At 41.2% G+C, this 16,979-nt stretch overlaps 1 protein-coding gene across 1 annotated transcript in view; it reads left to right on the plus strand.

Moving 5' to 3' along the window:
* Positions 1-16,979, plus strand: part of COL17A1 (collagen type XVII alpha 1 chain) — a 118,386-nt gene that overhangs the window by 9,516 nt on the left and 91,891 nt on the right. The gene's annotated exons all lie outside the window — the stretch shown is intronic.

Here is a 16,979-nt window from a genome sequence, read left to right on the forward strand (position 1 = left end):
GGAATATTGGGGGTTTATTTCTAGCCCTCCCCAGCATCATGCAGTGCCCCGCAAACCAGGGGGACACCCTTATCTCCCCCAAGTCAGGTAGCTGGTTATTCAGTGACATAGGGGCAGCATCAAAGTCATGCAGCTGGGTGAATAATTATACCCCTGTCCCCATTTGACACTCGCTCAGCTTCCCAGTTGGGCTACTGTCCACCCCAAATGCTAGCACGGTTCTGGATGTTTCATTGACAAAACTGGCCCTGGGCATCTCACGGCAACTCTCCCTCACGGCGAGGGAGATACTGCCTGAAAATGAGCCCCCGTGGGAAGCCATCTCTACTTGGGGCAGGCCTGACAGAACAGGCAAGAGGTAGCGTTACCACCCGCTATGCCCATGGTGAGGCCAAAAAATATCCCATGGAAAGAAGGACAGAAGTGCAAAAGGGCAAAGACAGGAGCAATTAGATTTTCCTAAAGTCAAAGCTAAATGAAATCATATGAAGAGTAAAGAAAAGAGAATATGGAGGGAAAAAAATGAAAATAAAGCAGCATGATTGGGGGAAAGGGCTTTGAGAGGCAGAAAATATGGATAGTTAGTCCATAAAGGGAAAATCAGAGGACCAAATAATTTTTAAAAGGAAGTAAGTGAGAGACAGACAGACACATGTCTATTCCTCACACCACTTCAATATTGTGTTCAATTTTTGGTCTTCTGTTGCAGAGCAAACAGCCCAAAACAGAACTCCACTTGCCCAATTTAAAATTCAATTTAAGAATGGCTATGCATCTAGTTGGTAGCATCTAATGGCAGAACTAGCCACTAAACTGTGCATATTTTTTATAAAAAGAAAAGGAGGACTTGTGGCACCTTAGAGACTAACAAATTTATTTGAGCATAAGCTTTCGTGAGCTACAGTTGCATCCGATGAAGTGAGCTGTAGCTGACGAAAGCTTATGCTCAAATAAATTTGTTAGTCTCTAAGGTGCCACAAGTCCTCCTTTTCTTTTTGCAGATACAGACTAACACACCAGCTACTCTGAAACATACTTTTATGTCACTGGACCCTGCATAAAGTTCTCTCAGTTCCATGCAATAGATCTCTGCTCTTGTATTCTGCTCTCCCCCTTTGGGTGTAGATCTCTCAGTGACATCAGAACATAATCTTGTATCCCATCAAGTAAAAAAAGTTCAAGTAGGATACGTTATTCTTGAAGCACATGCGTTTTTACTTATCATTTGAAGGGATCTTGCCACATCTGGTAAGCCCAAAATGTGACCTATGCCTCTTGTATCTGCAATAAAAATCTAATCATTTTTTAAAATATGTTAAAATCTGTCTCTTTAGACCTACAATGAAAGTTGGGTGTCATGTTTTAGCAAAACTCCTAACACAATTGCACTTTTCAAGTGGGTAGAAATTCAAATGTACAGTAACCATATAGCATGTCTCAAAGTTCTCAGCAAGTCTTCTTCTGCCTTAGTGATGATAACTTTTTTAGATTACTCACTCTTGGTTGTGCAGACATCCTAATATTTCAGTTGCACAAGATGAACGGAGTTTTAGATTTTAGATATTCTTAACTGCTAAGATTCCATTAAGATTTTACAAGAACCTATTGTGAAAAATGTAGATTACCAACAGAAGCATTATATACTTAATTATTATTACAGTAGTGTAGCACGTAGTAACTGCAACTGAAATCAGGATTCCGTTGTGCTAGGTGCCTATGCATGTAGAAAGTAAGACACAGCTGCATGTCCAGAAGAATTTATAATCTAAACAGACTAGACAAAGGGTATGAAAAAAGAAATATTATCCCTATTCGCAGGCAGGGAGCACAGCTACAGAGGTATTATGGTCTTGATTCAGCACGGTACTTATGCACATGCTTAGTTCCCCTGAAGTCGATTAACTTGCCCAGGGTCACACAGGAAGTCTGTGGTAAAGCTGGGAACTGAACTGCAATTTTTGTGCATCCCAGTCCGGGGCCTTAATCATAAAACCACCTGTCCTAATGGCTAGTATGGACATTCAGTACTTCAGGGTAGCAAGAGGGATAAAACTAAAATCCTCCCGCTTGAAAAGAACATGTTCCTATTACGTATGCTAGAGGAGAATCTTCATTATCTCTTACCAGCATTATAGGGTTTATGGCATATTGTAGAGCACTTCTAATTGCATCCAGTAGAGGGCATTGCTACATACACACAACTAGCCGCTTCATTACAATATGCTAGATTATAAATTAATAGTGGCTATTGTTTAATTTTTTTTTTCATTTCATAAGAAGAATGATTTTGTTTAAGCAAAACAAGACAGAAATGAAGTGAATTTGCAGGATGTTTTTCACCAGATTATATCAATTTTGAGGTCTAATTGCAGAATATGATATTGTCCCTTAAACCTCTTCAGGGATGCTTTGTTGACTAAAGAACAAAGGACCATATGTAACTCCAATTTAGTTTCCTCTATTCCTTGGCACTTTAATACATAAAGTGCCATCTGACTCTTCTCTCTTCAATTTATACCAGTTTACCCCAGAATCTAACTGTACATGTTCAGAGCCTTGTATGGCATGATCTCACTCGTTAATCTTCCGTTCCTAAGAAAGCACTAACATTCAAACACTAGCACTGATTGCACAAGAGCATCATCCATATTCTGTTCCAGTGTAAGAGCTTACATTGTCCATAGTAGCAAAACAGTTGATGTTTGTGAGATATGTGGGGCGTAAATAATCTAGATCCAGGATTTAGAGGACCCAGATTAAATGTCATGGATTCTGCATTCTAACAGTTCCTGCATCATTACAAAGCCTATTTTGAAACCAGTTGCAAGGCAGCTAAGATCTTCCCCATAAGTCTTGTGGATGCTGATGTTATTCAACATACTGAGCAGCAAGTCCAAATCCATGCATAGGTTAACCGCTGTTCTAATTTTCTGAGATCAGTAGGTTTTACGAAAAGCCATATGATTTATCCCGACAGGTAAAGCACACTGCACACTCTGCATATTTTCTATAGCTGGAGGCAGTAAGATGGAGTGTTTTTATGTACTCCACCACCAGCCGCTGCAGAAATTTCCGAAGTTCTTCCCATTACAGTGCGGGCCTAAGGCTGTGTTTTCACTGGCTGCACCGGCCTGAATAATATTTGCTCCTTGAAAAGTGTTCTGACTTGTTTATACCCATACGAGTGTAAGAAAAGATGACTTTATAGGCCACATTCATGGAGTTGTGCAAGCTGAGACCAGGTCTAAACTTGACTAAGTGGGTCAGAGTCTGCTCTCACAATGGTGTAAATGGGTAGCAATTCCACAAAGATCAATGGAACGGCAGTGTAAGACTAACACCAGAGCAGAATCTCACCTTCTCTGTCTTGGGTTTGAAGTTCGTTTGGGGCTTCTTTTACAATACTCTTCAATTTCATAAGAGATTCTTCCTGGAAAGAAAAACAAGTGTAATTTATTATAGCTGTGCAGCATTGCAACTCCTGATTAGAAAGGATAATCGAAATGCCAGCTAACATGGACTTCCTGATTCCTTTTACTGCTTTACCTCAGAATACCTAAGTGGGTGATGCCAGGTGGTAATAACAGGGAGTAGCAGCAGACTATGCCTTCTCTTTCTGTGTTTGTGGGATTTTCTCTGGTGTAGTCATGAAAAAAAATTATGAACATGTTTGAAGTCTTTACAAGATTTTAAAAGAAGAGACAGGGAAGGGAAACAATAAACAGACCTCCAGTGTTTCTGTGCTTGGCAGGGAACTGACTGAGCATTATTTTAGGAAAATTCAAACCTTTCACATTTTAACTTCAACCCTTTGCCCAAACTAGGCACCAAGCTAAAAAATGTTGACACTTGTGATGGTCTAAGCATGTGCTTGTTGTGTTAAAGATATTTGGTAGATGTTGGTTTTATTAAGAAAGGTTCAGCTTTTGCATTTTAATTCACAGCCCAGGAAAGTGTTAAATCTTAGTTTTGCATTCTGCTTTCAAAACTTCTTCAAAAACAAAAAGTGGCATTTCTGGGGGATGACCCAATGGATATTACCGGGGGTAACTATGTGAGAAACAAAGCTTTGACTTTCAAGCTTGACCCTTGTTTCTTTACTTCCTTGATCATAGACTTCAAGGCCAGAAGGGACCATTATGATCACCTAGTTCAGCAGTTCTCAAACTGTGGGTCAGGACCCCAAAGTGGGTCGCAACTCCATTTTAATGGGGTTGCCAGGACTGGTGTTAGACTTGCTGGGGCCCAGGGCCAAAGCCCAAACCCACTGCCCTGGGCCAAAGCCAAAGCCTGAGAGCTTCAACCCTGGGTGGTGGGGCTTAGGGTTACAGGCCTCCCTTCGGCTTCAGCTTTGGCCCACTCCATTAGACTTCTAGGATGGAGGCTGGCACAACTGATCAAGAGAGCTTTAAACTGGGAATTCGGGGGAGATGGTTGGGAGATGTCCAGCTAATCTCCATGTCAGTTATTCTCTTTGAGAGGGAAGAAAATGAAGTAAGAAAGGATACAGCCGTGGGTAGGAGAATGGACATAAGGTGGAAGGGCAGTGTACATACCAATCTAATAGGTAATATTGGTGGTAGAATGTCTGTGCCCAATTGGGTAAAGAATGTGAGCGAAGCCAAACGGCAAAAATTAAGATGTTTGTACACTAATGCAAGGAGCCTAGGTAATAAAATGGAGGAACTAGATCTACTGGTGCAGAAAGTGAAATCAGACATTATAGGGAGAACAGAAACATGGTGGAATAGTAGTCAGGACTGGAGTACGGGTATTGAAGGGTATGTGCTGTATAGGAAAGAGAAATAAAGGCAAAGGTGGTGGAGTAGCATTGTATATCAATGATGAGGTAGACTGTCAAGAAATAAGAAGTGATGGAATGGAAAACACAGAGTCTGTCTGCGCAAAAATCACATTGGGGAAGAAAGCTACTAGAGCCTGCCCTGGGATAGTGCTTGGGGTATGCTATAGACCGCCGGGATCCAATGTGAATATGGATAGAGACCTCTGTAATGTTTTTAAAGTAAATACTAATCGGAATTGTGTGATCATGGGAGACTTTAACTTCCCAGATATAGACTGGGGGACAAGTGCTACTACTAATAATGGGGCTCAGATTTTCCTGGATACGATAGCTGATGGAGTCCTTCACCAAGTAGTTGCTGAACCAACAAGAGAGGATGCCATTTTAGATTTGGTTTTGGTGAGTAGTGAGGACCTCATAGAAGAAATGATCGTAGGGACAACCTTGGTTCGAGTGATCATGAGCTAATTCAGTTCAAACTAAATGGAAGAATAAACAAAAATAGATCTGTGACTAGGGTTTTTGATTTCAAAAAGGCTAACTTTAAAAAATTAAGGAAATTAATTAGGGAAGTGGATTGGACTGAAAAACTTGTGGATCTAAAGATGGAGGAGGCCTGGAATTACTTCTAGTCAAAGTTGCAGAAACTATCAGAAGCCTGCATCTCAAGAAAGGGGAAAAATTCATAGGCAGGAGTTGTAGACCAAGCTGGATGAGCAAGCATCTCAGAGAGGTGATTAAGAAAAAGCAGAAAGCATACAAGGAGTGGAAGATGGGAGGGATTAGTAAGGAAAGCTACCTTACTGAGGTCAGAACATGTAGGGATAAAGTGAGAAAGGCCAAAAGCCATGTAGAGTTGGACCTTGAAAAGGGAATTAAAAGCAATAGTAAAAGGTTCTATAGCCATATAAATAAGAAGAAAACAAAAAAAGAAGAAGTGGGACCATTTAATACTGAAGATGGAGTGGAGGTGAAGGATAATCTAGGCATGGCCCAATATCTAAACAAATACTTTGCCTCAGTCTTTAACAAGGACCTTAGGGATAATGGTAGGACGACAAATGGGAATGAGGATATGGAAGTAGATATTACCACATTCGAGGTAGAAGCCAAACTTGAACAGCTTAATGGGACTAAATCGGGGGGCCCGGATAATCTTCATCCAAGAATGTTAAAAGAACTGGCACATGAAATTGCAAGCCCATTAGCAAGAATTTTTAACGAATCTGTAAACTCAGGGGTGTACCGTATGACTGGAGAATTGCTAACATAGTTCCTATTTTTAAGAAAGGTAAAAAAAAGCGATCTGGGTAACTATAGGCCTGTTACTTTGACATCTGTGGTATGCAAGGTCTTGGAAAAAATTTTGAAGGAGAAAGTAGTTAAGGACATCGAGGTCAGTGGTAATTGGGACAAAATACAACATGGCTATACAAAAGGTAGATCGTGTCAAACCAACCTGATCTCCTTCTTTGAGAAGGTAACAGATTTTTTGGACAAAGGGAATGCAGTAAATCTAATTTACCTCGATTTCAGTAAGGCATTTGATATGGTTCTACATGGAGAATTATTAGCTAAATTGGAAAAGATGGGGGGGTCAATATGAAAATTGAAAGGTGGATAAGGAACTAGTTAAAGGGGAGACTACAGCGGGTCACACTGACAGGTGAACTGTCAGACTGGAAGGAAGTTACTAGTGGAGTTCCTCAGGGATCAGTTTTGGGACCAATCTTATTTAATCTTTTTATTACTGACCTTGGCACAAAAAGTGGGAATGTGCGAATAAAGTTTTGCGGGTGACACAAAGCTGGGAGGTATTGCCAATACAGTGAAGGACCGGGATATCATACAGGAATATCTGGATGACCTTGTAAACTGGAGTAAGAGTAATAGGATGAAATCTAATAGTAAAAAGTGCAAGGTCATGCATTTTGGGATTAATAACAAGAATTTCTGTTATAAACTGGGAACGCATTACTTGGAAGTAACAGAGGAGGAGAAGGACATCGGAGTACTGGTCGATCACAGGATGACTATGAGCCGCCAATGTGATATGGCCATCAAAAAAGCGAATGCGGTCTTGGGATGCATCAAGCGAGGTATTTCCAGTAGAGATAAGGAGGTGTTAGTACCATTATACAAGGCACTGGTGAGACCTCATCTGGAATATTGTGTGCAGTTCTGGTCTCCCATGTTTAAGAAGGATGAATTCAAACCGGAACAGGTACAGAGAGGGGCTACTAGGATGATCCGAGGAATGGAAAATCTGTCTTATGAAAGGAGACTCAATGAGCTTGGCTTGTTTAGCCTAACTAAAAGAAGGCTGAGAGGACATATGATTGACATATATCTATAAATATATCAGAGGGATAAATACCATGGACGGAGAAGAATTATTTAAGCTCAGTACCAATGTGGACACAAGAACAAATGGATCTAAACTGGCCATCAGGAAGTTTAGACTTGAAATTAGACGAAGGTTTCTAACCATCAGAGGAGTGAAGTTCTGGAACAGCCTTCCAAGGGAAGCAGTGGGGGCAAATGACATATCTGGCTTCAAGACAAAGCTTGATAAGTTTATGGAGGAGATGATATGATGGGATAGCCTAATTTTGGCAATTAATTGATCTTCGACTACTAGCGGTAGATATGCCCAATGGCCTGTGATGGGATGTTAGATGCGGTGGGATCTGAGTTACTACAGAGAATTCTTTCCTGGGTGTCTGGCTGGTGAGTCTTCCCCACATGCTCAGGGTTTAGCTGATCGCCATATTTGGAGTCGGGAAGGAATTTTTCTCCAGGGCAGATTGGCCTGCCTCTGCACTGTGCGGCACGGGCCACTTGCTGGAAGATTCTCTGCACCTTGAAGTCTTTAAACCACGATTTGAGGACTTCAATAGCTCAGACATAAGTTAGGGGTTTGTTACAGGAGAGCCTATTATCAAATATTTGTTCCCCATGTAGATACTTTTAGGCTGTGATCAAGTCACCCCTTAACCTTCTCTTTATTATGCTAAGTAGATTGAGCTCATTGAGTCTGTGACCATAAAACAGGTTTTCTAATCCTTTAATCATTCTCATAGCTCTTCTCTGAACCCTCTCAAATTTATCAAAATCCTTCTTGAATTCATGGGCACTGGAACTGGACACAATATTCCAGAAGCACTCAAACCAGTGCCAAATACAGAGGTAAAATAACAGCTCTACTCCTACTTGAGATTCTTCTGCTAATGCATCCAAGGATTGCATTAGTCCTTTTTGCTACAGTGTCTTATCATGGTCTGAAAGAAGGACACTTGCAATCTGCTAACACTCAGTGGGAGGGGCTGCTTAATATTTCTCTTGGTTGATGTAGGAGCTGCATTAATGTTCTCTGAAAGGAGTCCCATCTGACATTCCTCAGCCAACCAAGATCACCATGATATGAGACCTTTGGAAAGGGCTGGGTGAAAAACCAGGAGAACTGAGTCCTTCACTTAGGATAAAATAAAGGGACTTGCAGTCTATCTTTGGATTTTCTGTAGCACCATAATATCTAAGCAATGCCCAGGAAGATTTGTATGGCACAGACCCTAATGGATTTTATGGAGTCTTTTGATCTTCTCACATCCCTAGTATAGGAGATTGTAACTGGGATTCGTAAAGTCTAAAAAGTCTTGCCTACTCTTTGAAATTCACACCTTTCTGACAACTGGTGTAGCTCAACTCCTGCAGGACACGGTTTAACAGCAAGTGTAAATAAGAGCAAACCGTCCACTCTCGGTTCAGCTGCAGTTAGCAATGGGTAATTTTCATAGTGTATACAAAGCTATAGAGTGCAGCACCTCCCTACAGTACTGCAGTGTCAGCAGAAAGCAAAATTTAAAAATGCACACCCTGTTATTAAAAGAAAAAAAAATAGATCACTTACCTGAGGCTACAGAAAGACACGTGGTCATAAAACTTAAAAAATAAAAAATATGTCCTTTGTTTGAGACATACTGAAAATTTGGCGTTCCAGGGAGTTTTGTGTCTATGCACACAGTTGACTAGAAAGGCTCTTTAAAGTAAAAAGAGGCCAAGGTGTCAGATAGTCGCTACTTTGAAATCTTAGGCAAGGCTCACAATGTTAAATATTCTGGAAGAGAATAGTAAATACAGACCACGGCCTGGGACTTCTCGCTGTTTTTTTCTGTCATTTATGTCAGGAGTTTTCAAACTGTGGGCCACAATGCAGTCCTGGGTGGTCTGCCATGGGCGGAGTTGGAGGGGAGTTGCCCCCCAAACAGTATATGTTGGCAGAGTGGCAACCAGCGATGGCCCCTGCACAGGTCTGGAGGAGCCCAGCACCGCCAGCAGAGGGCAAAGTGGAGGCACCGGCCGGTGGGCGAGGAGAAGGGGTTGTCCCTGAGAGTTGGCAGCTCCCAAGGTGGCTGCAGGAGGCATTAATTTCTCAGCAACAAATTTAGGCAAAAAATACTACAGAAAAATATCAAAATATTTTAAATCATTTCTTTCAATACTTATTTTAAAATGAAAGAAAGAATTGTGAAAAATGGCTTCTGAGTTGTTTTATCAATTCAAATTGAAAACCCTGCCTAATATCTATCGTGAGCCCTGATAGAAAGGTGATAGTCACTACAGAAATTAAGATAGAAATTCAGGACTGCATCACTGGATTTAAGTGATTACTTATACTACTAATAATTTGTATTACCGTCGCACTTGCAATCTAATAGGACATATTTTAAGGAGACCCCCCAACATCACCTATCATTTTTCTGAACCTTGGGAATGACCTTTGTGACACATAAGTCAATGACAAAACTGTTGATTTCAGTGGGAGCAGAGCTGGTATTCAGTAAAATAACTGAAAAGTAAGTGATTTCATGCAGGGCCATACGCTGTACTGATTGATGTCAGAAAGAGTGCAGCCTATCGCATGCAAGTAATGGTACTCTTACTATTGCTACTGAGACCCTGCAGCAGAACTGCATCTTATTGAGTTAGCATCAGCATTTCACACTGTATTCAGTATGTATGAGTGTTTAGTCCCTCACTATCTCAGGGCATGAAGGAAACTGGAATATGGATGGAAAATATCTGTCTTAAATTGAGCTCAGGGAAGCCTGGCATGACACTGACAGGAAGAGGGAAATTCTCGAGTAACTGGCAAATACTGCCACATCATCCTTCATTGAAGACATTTTCCCATCAATAGAAAAGGTAGTGCACAGTCTGGGGATCACGCTGCGTTGATCAGTGACCCTATACATGGGGACAGTCACCCAAAGACCTTTTATCTGACTCTTCCGCTCTGCTAATAGCGTGGCCATAGTACTTTGTGTGTACATCACCTCCAGGCTGCTCTAGTGCAGTTCTTAATTTATAGGACTACATAAGAAGCTCACAGAAAATCTACAACTGTGATTCATGTAGCAGGCAACACCCTGAATGAGTTGAGCTGAAGTCACCATATTATGCCGGTGCTTCATAGACTGCACCTACTCGCCACTCACTGTCAAACCCATTTCTGAGTTCTGGTATGGATCTATCAAGCCTTTAAAATGGGATGGAACCATCATACATCAGGGACAGCCTCTCCCTCTACGGCTCATTTCAACAGCTCCAATTGTCTGCCACAATAAAACTGATACTGCTTAGGAATGAACTCAAGGGAGCCTGGGCCTAGCTACTACAGGGATAGGTGCTTTCGAAATGCTTAGATCAAAAGCAAACTCTGTCTTGTCTCTTCTCCCTTGTCTCTACCTTTCATTTCTCCCTCCCTCTTCTATTATTTCTTCAATTCTGTAAAACAGTTCAGGATATAATGGGGATGAAAGACTTTATATAATACTGTACAGAAAACCTCAGCGGGTTTTTGAGCTGACACATGTCCCTTTTATTGTGAATATGAGCCCATGTGTTCAACCAAACATGTCAGTCCTGGTGTTTGTCATATTTCACAAGGCCTGAGGGGTACAGTCAGTCAGTGATTCAGTCTTAACCCTCGGGTGTGTCTCTAGGAGAACAATATTTGAGGAAGGCGAAGCAAATAAAGACATTGCTCATGGTTATATCTTTGCTCAGAAATTTCTTGCTTTCTTTTTCTAAACAGGGCTATGAACAAGAACTATCCTTAGGGCTGGTGTTAGAGAAGTTGGAAACCTGCAGAATCATATAACACATTGTATTGTTAATGATGAGTTTGGAAAGTCTCATCCCAGTTATGCCCATAATAAAAGTTTTATTGCTGTGAAAGCTTATTTTGAAAAAGCAGAAAACATCATGGGCCAACTTCATCTCTGATGTAACTAACTCTATGGGCATCAGTGACGTTTCAGCAGCCCATCAATATGAAGACAGTCCTCTAAACCAGTTCTATTCAAAGTGGTGGTCTGTGGACCGGCTGCCGGTCTGCGCGCACATTGGGAAAAAAAATTGCCGGTCCCCCCATCAGGTAGCTTGTGAAGCACTGCTCTAAACCTTGGAACCTGAGCGGAGAGGAAGGAAGGGAGAGTAAGATAAAGGATTCTTCACATGTTTTTCTGCCATAGGAAGAAGTTAAATAAGAAATGTAGTTCACTCCAGAAATCCACAACAGAAACTAAATAACTATAAAATACTAAGTAATTAGTCATACTGTAGCCTATAGGTATCAGTATTTGCAAGGTGAGGCATAGATATAAGTTAAGGTAATAATATTTAAAAATCCTCAAGGCCTGTAAAGTAATAGTTTAGTTAAACTAATTAAGGCATAAGGCCCCAAAAGCCTTAAACATAAGTAGATAACCAAGAGTAACTCTGGATCATAAGATATTACAGCATTCTATTTTGTAATAATTAAAGTGTTGACACAAACACAAGATGCTAATTTATACCAGCTTGGGATATTTTAAGTTAGACTTCTGCTGATGTCCCTGACCACAGGAATACCATGGTAACGGATTGACATTGTGGCAAGGCACCTCCTTTGCCCTGCAGGCCTTAGCATTTCTCCCTCTGGCAGTGAGGGCCTGGAGTAAATCAGCGCTATTTTGGAGGGGTTTTGTTACTCATTCTGACTTATTTTTCAATATTTACAAAGTGGGCCTCAGGGTAGGCCCATGTAGTATTCCTCAGCCAGACAAAAGAAACAAACTCATAACACAAAAAGAGAATATCTTTCCCTGCCCTCTCTCTGGGATGTTGCCTTATTATGCCAGCTTCTGGGTGTCAGTCCTTCCCCGGACAGCAGTTAGCTTGGTTGCTTCTCCTATAGGAAGGAGCACAACCTTCCACCCAGCAGTAGCCTTTTCCCCTACCTGCCTCTAACCCTAGTGCAACTTATCTCTCCTTCCTCTCTCTCACCAGGTGTGGATTAAATGTCACAGGCAGCCCTTAATTGGACTCAGGTGTCTCTAGTTAACCTGAGGTAACCTCTTTTCCGCTCATAGGAAAGAGGGCCTTTACCATTCTAGGGCTGATATACCTGCCTTTCCTCACACTCTCATTGCTGTGAAGTCTGACTTTGTCACAACATATATTCTAATAAGCTAAAAGTAAAAGAATTAATAGCCTATGGGAAAAGGGCACCCCAACATTAGTAGGGTGAGGAACTACAAATAAAGAAAAGGGGCTAGACACCACTACTGAATATGCATTAGGCATCGTGGCATAAGCATAACACATTATAAAAGCTGTACACCAGCCTGAGTGCCTGGCGAGATGCCAGGATGATGACCACTGGTGAGGGTGGTAATAGGGCGGAGAAGAGAACGATAATCATGAACACTGCAGGTTGTTTTGCAAGGGATGGTGTAAGTATAGGGATGCTCAGCTCATTCTGTTTTATCTCTACCTTTCTGAGCTACAGTGTTTGTAAATTTGCTAAGTTTATTAATAAAACTATTATAAGTATAGTGTAATTTCATAGAATCAAAGAATTGTAGGACTGGAAGGAACCTTGAGAGGTCATCTAGTCCAGTCCCCTGCACTCAGAGCAGGACTAAGTATTATCTAGACCATCCCTGACAGGTGTTTGTCTAACTTGCTCTTAAAAATCTCCAATGATGGAGATTCCACAACCTCCATGGGCAATTTATTCCAGTGCTTAACCACTCTGACAAGTTAGGAAGTTTTTCCTAATGTCCAACCTAAACCACCCTTGCTTCAATTTAAGCCCATTGCTTTTTGTCCTATCCTCAGTGGATAAAGAGAACAATTTTTCTCCCTCTTTCTTGTAACAACCATTTATGTACTTGAAAACGGTTATCATGTCCCCTCTCAATCTACTCTTCTCCAGACTAAACAAACTCAGTTTTTTCAATCTTCCCTCATTGGTCATGTTTTTTAGACCTTTAATCAATGTTGTTGCTCTTCGCTGGACCTTTTCCAGTTTGTCCACATCTTTCCTGAAATCTGGTACCCAGAACTGGACACAATACTCCAGTTGTCCTTATTTAATTTCATTCTATTTACTTCAGATCATTTCTCCAGTTTGTCCAGATCATTTTGAATTTTAATCCTGTCCTCCAAAGCACTTGCAACCCCTCCCAGCTTGGTATCATCTGCAAACTTTATAAGAATACTCTCTATGCCATTATCTAAGTAATTGATGAAGATATTGAACAGAACTGGACCCAGAATTGATCCCTGCGGATCCCCATTCGATATGCCCTTCCAGCTTGATGGTGAACTATTGATACTGTAACTACTCTCTGGGAACGGTTTTCCAACCAGTTATGCACCCACTGTATAGTAGCTCCATCTAGGTTGTATTTACCTGGTTTGTTTATGAGAAGGTGATGTGAGACTGTATCAAAAGACTTACTAAAGTCAAAATATACCACATCTACGCTTCCCCCATATCCACTTGTTACCCTGTCAAAGTAAAATAGTAGAGATAAGTATGAGTGTTGCAACCATGCACACCGGGGCTCCCAACTGAACAGTAATTCTCAAAATATTGGGCCTGATCCTGGGACAAGAACCTACTAAATTTCAGAGTGCTAACTGGGAAAACTAAATCATAATATAATCAATATTCAAGCAACAGTGCTAAAGCATTGCTTTATGTTTTAGACCCTGGATTCTCTATTTCTCCTTCCCATTTTACCTATCCCTCCTTTGACCATGTCCGATATTGCATTACTGATGTAATAACATACAGTCTGGGTACCCGATTGGAATCATCTCTACTCTTTTACAAACAGACAGTGACAGTGGCAAGAAATATCTTCTTCAACCGTTAGCCACTCAGTGACTGTTCCTCTGAGACAAGGATGCAGCCACAATATTCAGATTTCGATCTGGAGCTGACTATGTAGGCGATGCAGAACCTGCCACTCAGATAATATTCACGATCCTGCCTTTTAATTAAGAAAGACTGATGAGAGCACATCACTCCAGTGCTCCACATGCGCCATTGGCTCTCCTTCAGTTCCTAATCTAATACGAGGCCCTGGTCCTACCAAGGCCATTAATGGTTTGAGAGCTGACCATCAGCTCAGAGTCCTCCTCTCTGTCCATGACCCACGGAAACATCTACGCTCAATATGGATGCGGTGGATGATGGAGCCCTGGCTGAAGCTTTCACAAGCTGGGGCAGAGTGTTCTCAGCAGATGGTCCCCAATTATGGAAGTCATTAAAAAGAGAGATTAAAATGTGCCCAAGCCTTAGTATATTCAGAACCTAATCCTCTAATGGAGGATTACTGTGCCTTCCCACACCTGACCAGCTGTATGTCTTTGACTTTACTTCATGTGAGACATTCAATAATTCAAAGCAAGTTTATTAAAACAATCTTAACTAGCAAACTTTAGATAAAGCACTGAAGATCTGCATTAAAAGGGCACAAAGTATTTTTCCTAATTTTAAAAAGCTTTCTCATTCAGTTACCTATATTAATTCTTGGATCGTTAACTCTGAAATCTGATTGCTCAGTGTAATTGCTTCTCTCTCTCTCACACACACACACACCACTCTATTGTACTTGCAAATGTGGTTTTTAATTACTGAGTTGCTTATTGCTGGGCTGTCACACTGCTTTGTTATTGCAGAGTTGCTCATAAAGTGCAGGGCTCTGTCCAGCGGTTTATTATTGCAGAGCTGTTTGTGAATGCTAAGTAGCTGACAGAAAAAGGTATTGAAGAATTTGGTTTGGAAGAAGTTAAAGAATTACCTGGATTCTTAACATAGCTATAAAAATAAATATACATCATGTGCAGCACCACCCAATGCTAATAGTGACCCTTTCAAACTGATTTAATCACAGCGTACTGCCCTCCTTTATATGAGCTGATGGCCTCAATTGTATCAATAATTGCTTGGTCTCTGTTTCCAGTCAATCACTTCCCACCTGGTCTCTTTCTTCCTAATACTTCATTATATTTCAAATGCTTATATCAGCTTGTTGTTTTCTTTTTCTTGTTGTAACTCCCTATTCTTGGCATGTATTAGCTACACCAAGTCTTGTTCTTCTATTCACACAGTGTGTGTGGCGAGGGGGCGGTCTAACCTATCACTGGTACATAGATGGGGGCCATGCAAACTAATTATAGCTGAGTCAGCTTTTAACATTAGAAATGCTGTGTTATTGGGCAAAAGGCACAACTGTGATGCTGGACATATTAACAAGACAGGTTTAGCTATCAAAGCATTTGATATTTACATCCATGCTGTTAAACAAACACCTATGAAGCCATACACTAAACAGGATCCATCAGTAAAGTCAATGAGCTCTGCCTTCTGTTGGCACAGCCTGCCCTTCCTCAGCAAAACAGGATATCTTGTACCTGCAGTTACAAGTTTAAAGACTCCTGTAAGACTGCCAAATCGTTACTGTCAAACCAATCATTATCACAAAGCGTTGGCAATTAAGCTGGCCCAGGGTGTATTTCCCACCCTGTGCAATGCTATGAATTTAGTCCCCAAATCAACAGGGCATTTAAACATGCATATAGCTTTAAGCACATGAGTGGTCCCCATTATTGCCAAGGGAAGTCCTCAAGTGCTTGAAATTATAGATTTACATAAGTTCATTGCTAAATCAGGATCTTAGTAGGCAAGTACTGGTCCTCTGATTATTTAATTATTTCAAGTCCCCATGGTAATGTTTTTGCTCCCTAGTTTTCTGTTCCCCATCAGACCACAAGAGATGACATTCTCCTAGTGCAGATTTCTAATCTGAAACCATGGACAAATATTTATTTTTGATTACTTTAATTTATGCTGTGAAGCAAACTTCTTTATTGGCTGAAGCTACAAACCCTTCAGCCAATTACCTTAATTATGGACATTAACAAAGAAGGAGCCAGAGAGGGGTTCCTTCACAGGTGCTGGGGAGGTAACGCATCCCACAGCAACACAGGGCTGGCAACCCTAAGATAACAATAAATTCACCCAGCATGATTCATCCCTACAGGACATTTGAAATTTGTAACACGTGGAGCGAGGCGGGGCCTTGTGGTGCCTTGATGTTGATAAGCGAATGCTGCATGTTATCACAAGTTTCAGAGCCCGAGCTTGAGCATTAGATGAATTAATGAGACTCTGCATCGTTCTGAAATGAAATGTTTGAATAATAACTAAGTTTCCAGCCTTTTGGCTTTCCGAGATGGTGACATATAAGGGGGGCTGGCCTTTTGGGAAAGGGCAAGATTGTTGTGTCGTTGGTAATTACAGAGATTTTTCAAGGAGAGACATTTAAAAGTAGCTAGAGATGGGTCAAGCCACAAAGTCCAGACCCAGGTCAGAATGTCCCCAGATTTGGGGGTGTTTCGGTCTGGAGTTTAGTTCTGCCTATTATGGAAAGAAGGGGCCAGTCACAAAGCTTGGACCTGAGCTTCCTCAAAGTTTTGGGGACTCAGACCTGTTTGTAAAAATAATCTATTTTATGGGCAAGATGCTGAAGTCCTTATGAAGGATGAAAACAAAAGCTGCTTTGTCCCAAAGTGTTTGGTAAAGATTCTGTTTTTCCTCCTTGTGGCTGGCTGGAAAGCAGGTACACACAGTGTCACACCTTAGCTATCACTCTTTACCTGGTCTCCTTTTTCCTGTGGTTTTGAAGACATACCTCCTGCCTGGCTCTGGATTCTAAATGGAGGACAGGTCATTTGCAAAATTAGATTCTGCTGTAGGCAGGGTTATGCAAAGAAGATGAATAAGACAGGGTGATCCCAGGTGAGGTGTGTCTTTTACTTGTAATGGTTAGGA

The sequence above is a fragment of the Lepidochelys kempii genome, chromosome 7 (genome assembly GCF_965140285.1).
Source record: "Lepidochelys kempii isolate rLepKem1 chromosome 7, rLepKem1.hap1, whole genome shotgun sequence".
Lineage (NCBI taxonomy): Eukaryota > Metazoa > Chordata > Testudines > Cheloniidae > Lepidochelys > Lepidochelys kempii.